The sequence below is a fragment of the Rhododendron vialii genome, chromosome 7a (genome assembly GCF_030253575.1).
Source record: "Rhododendron vialii isolate Sample 1 chromosome 7a, ASM3025357v1".
In the NCBI taxonomy this organism is placed as follows: domain Eukaryota; kingdom Viridiplantae; phylum Streptophyta; class Magnoliopsida; order Ericales; family Ericaceae; genus Rhododendron; species Rhododendron vialii.
Window position 1 is genome coordinate 5,989,472 of NC_080563.1, and position 5,783 is coordinate 5,995,254.

Consider the following 5,783-nt stretch of genomic DNA (forward strand, 5'->3'; position numbering starts at 1 on the left):
TATAGCTAAATTTGCCAACGAATTAGGACAAACCCACGAAACATGCCACCAATCCAAAATTAGAGACCAAATATTCCAAGAGAATATACAGTGCAAGAAAAGATGATCAGGAGTTTCGAGATGCAAGGAACACAAAGGGCAGGAAACTGTTTGGCCCTCTTGAATGATATTCCTACTGAAGAGCTCTGATCGTGTTGGGGCCCTATCCTGAATCGCCAGCCACGAAAAAATTTCCACCTTAGGAGGGCAAAGATTTTTCCACAGTGAGCCCAAAAGTTGGTTCCGAGAATGACCAATCTCTTCCCATTGGTGGTAAACTGACTTGGAAGAAAAGCGATTATCGGTAGTCCAATTCCATTGAAGCACATCCCTCTTGGTCTGATCAAGTGTTACCAAAGCCAGTCTTAGATGTAATTCCTCAGATAGGTTAGTCTCCCACACATTCAACCACCTCTTTCTAAATTGTAGCTTCCATTGCATATTCCCTGACCTTTCCTTCACTGAGCTCACCGTGTCCTCTCTTTGGTTAGAGATTAGGAATAGTCTAGGGAAAGCTTCTTTGAGTGTCCTGTCCCCCAGCCAAATGTGGTTCCAAAAGGAAGTGTCTTGCCCAGAATGGACTTGAACCCGAAATCCCTCAGTAAGGATCGAGCCAATACTAGAAGATGGGTCTGCCAAAGAACAAATATCTCTCCAAATGTTGGAGATACGGCCCGATCTCGGTAAAGAAGGTAGCCACGCTCTTTTATCCAGATTATACTTCCCCCTAATAACTTTGACCCAAAGAGAGTCTTTGTCCTCGTTAAATCGCCACCACCATCTGGACAACAAGGCAAGGTTTTGTTGAATCACCCTCTTAACTCCCAAACCACCAAATTCCTTTTTCTTTGCTACCGTTTCCCATTTCACCAAATGAACCTTCCTCTTCTCCAATGTATCCCCCCAAAAAAATTGTTTTTGGAGCTTCTCTATAGCCTTTGCCACAGCCACGGGTATCTTGAACATTGACATGAAGTAGGTTGGCAAGTTAGTGAAAGAAGAGTTAATAAGAGTGAGTCTCCCACCCGTAGAATTGGTTTTCCTTCTCCATACAGTTAACCTCTGCTCCATTTTATCTAAAACTGGTTTCCAAGTTTTGATCCTTCTCGGATTAGCTCCCAAGGGAAGCCCAAGATACTTAATTGGAAGCACTTCAACCTTACACCCCATAACATGAGCAAGGGATAACACATCCGTCTGTGGAATATTAACTCCACACAACGAACTCTTGGAATAATTGATTTTCAGTCCCGACATGAGCTGAAAACATCTAAGGATCCTTTTAATATTGGCCATTTCCTCTCTATCATTGTTGCAAAAAAGAATAGTATCATCAGCAAATTGGAGGTGGGAAACTAAAACCCCATTGGTCCCAATTCTGACTCCTTTAATTAAATTTCGCTCCCTAGCTCTAACCAGCAAAATATTAAGAGCTTCCACCACAATGTTGAAAAGAAAAGGGGACAATGGGTCCCCTTGCCTAAGACCTTTCTGCGTTTTGAACTCTTTAGATGCAGAGCCATTGATCAATACGGACATAGACACCGAGGAGCAACACTCCTTGATCCATCTACGCCACTTCTCCCCGAACCCCAATTTTAAGAGCAGATCAAGCAAAAATTCCCAGTTAACACAATCATATGCTCTTTCAAAATCGATTTTCAAAAGTAGACCACCGTGGCTTCCATTCTTCCAACTATGGATAGCCTCATTCGCTATCAAAACCCCATCCAAAATTTGTTTCCCTCCAATAAAAGCAGCTTGAGACTCACCAATAATTGAAGGTAAATGGGATTTGATTCTATTCGCCAGAACTTTAGAAAGTAATTTGTAAACCCAACCCACCATACTAATGGGTCTGAATTCTTTGAAAAACATAGGGCTGCCTACCTTAGGAATTAAAGACACAAAGGTAGAGTTAATACCTGTAGTCAGCTTTCCAATGGAATGAAACTCTCTAAAGAAAAGCAGAACCAGATTCTTCATGAAATCCCAGCCCCTCTTTACAAAGGAGAAATTGAAACCATCTGGACCCGGCGCCTTTAAGTTGCTGCACTCCTTCAATGCTCCAACAATTTCCTCCTCCTCAAACTGTGTTTCCAAAAACAGAGAGACAGTCGGCTGCAATTGCCTAGGGAACAAACCCCCCAAAGTAGGCCTTGAACTTCTCTCTTCCAAAAAATTAGCACTAAAATGTTCAACAGCAGCTGCCTTTATTTCTATAGGATCTTCTACAGTTCGGCCAGCAACAATAATAGAACCAACAAAATTCCTTCTGTACCTACTATTAGCCACGGCCTGGAAAAATCTAGTGTTTTTATCGCCCTCCTTAAACCACCTTACTCTGGATTTCTGTCTCCACATCGATTCAGTTAAGCGAGATAGCCTCCAAAACTCAGTTTTGGATTTGCATTTGTTAGCTTTCTCTTCCGGCGTGAGTTGCCGATCTTCAGCAAGTAAATCAAAATGGTGTAGTTCCGCTTCTACTACTAGTAACTCTGAATTTACATCCCCAAAACCTTCCTTATTCCATAACTTTAGCCTCTCTTTTACAGCCCTTAATTTCTGAAGTAGCTTGAAGCCCGCCCACCCCGTCACTTGTGTCGATTCCCAAGTTTCTTTGGCAATCTTCAAGCAATCCGGGTGCGTTAACCAGATATCCATAAACTTGAAAGGCTTCGGACCCCAGTCCCTACTATCATCCATAATAACAACCGGACAATGATCAGAGATAAGTCTCTCTAATCCCCACTGTAGCACTTTGAATTCTTGAAGCCACTGTTGAGAAAGCAAAAATCTATCCAAGCGACTAAGAATAGCTTGGTCTTGGTAATTCGTCCATGTATATTTTCTTCCAATCATTGGAAGATCCTCTAGTTCCATATGGTTACAGAATTCGACGAAGTCCCTCATCCCCCTTTCAATCGAAAGACAGCCCACCCTTTCACCAGGCACTTTGATTTCATTAAAATCTCCCCCTAAACACCAAGGAACTTGAGAATTTCTTTTTAGGACTAAGAGTTCGTCCCATAATCCTCTTCTATCCACCACATCATTAGGGGCATAAACATTAACGAAAACGCATGGGAAAACACCATTAATCATACCTTGCAATAGAGTAAAAGACCTATGAGATACGCTAGATTCCGCTCGAAAGAATTCTTTGTTCCAAATCGTAAGTAGACCCCCTGATGCTCCCACAGCATTTGAGCAAACGAAATCAAAATCATTATTGCCCCACAGTCGCTGGACCACAAATCTATCCAATTGCTCCAATTTTGTCTCCTGAACAAACACCATGCTAGGTTTCCTCTTTTTGATTAACTTAGATAAAAATCTCTTTTTTACCAAGCTCCCCAAACCTCTTATATTCCAAGTGAGAATTTGCATTTAAAATGACCTACCCAGCAAAGACTCCACAAAGAGGGTAGTAGGGCTAACCCTCGGCTTCTCTCTCTAGAGCGAGAGAGTATTCCCGAGCTTCAATCTCTATCATTGAGTTCAGAATCACATCATCCTTAGGTAAAAAATTAACACCTAACTCACCTCCAATTGCCATCGTTGCTCTAACCTCTCTATAGACAGCAGAATCACTCTGAATTGAGTCATCTGACGAGGAAGAAACATTCTCCACAGGCATAGGTTCTCGATCGACAGCTTCTCGGAGACTCAGAAGGTTGGATAACTGTCTTCTTCGCCTTCTCCGACACTTAGCGTTAGTAAGATCAATCATCAAGTTAATACCAGGGATCTGGGAGGCTCTTACCATCTGGGTATCGTCCCCACTATGAGAATTCTCAATATCATCGTTTTGGCCAAGCTCAGGGGAATTAAGAGACTCAGATACATGTGACACCTGGGCTTCAGCTCGGTCCTTGCTGGGCTTAATAGACAGCCCAACCGGCCCCTCTTGGCCAGGTAAAACCAAAGTCCCCTTTTGGGCTATCGGTTGGACTAGTGGGCCCAACTCCTCAATCCCCTTCAAAATATCCACTGAGTCACCCACTTGAGATTCAAAATCCCCGAGCATAGCTGACGAGCCAGTCCTCTCCAGCATTAATTGTTTCTCTGCACTTACATGCTTATAGTCCCTGCAATCCACTCCCACTTTATCCTTCCCATGCACAGCCGGTCCTCTAGCTAGGCTGTCCCATCCTGCACCAACCCCCTCTTTTCTATTGGTTGCTACACCTTTGTGCCTTTCCACGTCATCTTCATCTTCCTGTTCTGCGTTTGAACCAGACTCCATGGACGAAGCCCTCCTCCGTTTCTCCTGACAGCAAACTACCGAAGGATCAAAGTCTTCCACTCCATCAGGGGTAACGAAGGATGCCTCCTCTGTCACATGAACTTCGTAGACCACCCCTTCAATCTGGAGTTGAATCCATTTATCAACAGTTTGAGTTTCTTTGGAAGCAATCAGGACTCTACCCTTTGCAAAAGATTCATCTCTTAAGGTGGCCTTATCCATCTTAATGAAGTATCCCCAAATTTCCCCTATCTGTTTAAAGGTCTTGGTATTCCACCCATTCAATGGAACTCCACGACAGCTCAACCAAATGAATCGTTCAAAGCTCGCCGGTTCCCCGCTCCATGGCTTAACAGACTCAAACCAAAGCTTCATCCAGGGATGTCGAATGAATCTATCCCTACTATCTTGGCTTTGAAAAGTAACCAACACTTCCCTACCACCCAACGGCCTAAACTGAGCCACTGTATCAGTTGCCATGCTAAAGCTTACTTTTAGAGTTGACATGGAGACCACTCTGTTCATGACTGCAACCACACTTCTATACAGCCACCCATTACCACATGAGTCAATATGGATTTTGATTCTTTGATCTGTATTCCTTTTCGAGGATTCACCTTTCAGAGCTTGAACAAAGGTACAATCCCGGCTACGGAGAGCTCCAATATGTTGTACGCTACCTTTCCCCCTGAAATCTCCCGTTGCTGATATGTGGCTGGCCATCCCCTTATCTTTAACCCTCATCTCCTGCCCAATCTGGAAGCTTGGATCTTTCTGTTTTGGTCTGTTCTCACAGTACCCAAAAGAGGCCTCTTTGACGAACAACCTCTCATTATCCACCCACACACCATTCATCCTAGAGACAGCTGCCCCTGCTGATACAGGGCAATCATACCTAACAAATCCGAATTTATGGCCAGTCCGTTTACTCCTTTTCTTTGGAATAAATACATCCTTAACCACACCAAACTTGTTGAAAGTTCGTTGTAGCCAAATCTGGTTGTTGTGATCCGGAATGTTATCCACGAACAAAGTTACAATACCATTGGTTCCCGCATTTATGGTGGAGAAATTCTTGTGTTTCCTGAGCACCGGAATCCATCCACCATCGTTACTTACAGCAGCTGTTTCTCTACCTCTCTCACTCTCTCTTTTTCTCTCTCTAGTTCTCTCCATTTATGGTGGAGAAATTTTTGTGTTGTTGTTACTTATTCAGTTTTTATATATATAAAAAAACTCATTCAGTTTTATAGAGATAATTGATATTCATACTCCATTTTTTGTGAATATCAATTCCCTTTTATATTGAAGTTTTTGCTCTGCCAAAAAAAAAAAAAACCTTAAAAAAATTGAATAAAGACAAAATAGAAAAAATCCAAGAAAATTCTTAACGGAACTTACCCTATTTGCACTTTGCATTATGACAGAGGACTATGGTCTCCAATAGTATCTCGAGTGAATAAGAAATGCATGCTGTTGATTATTTTATTACGAC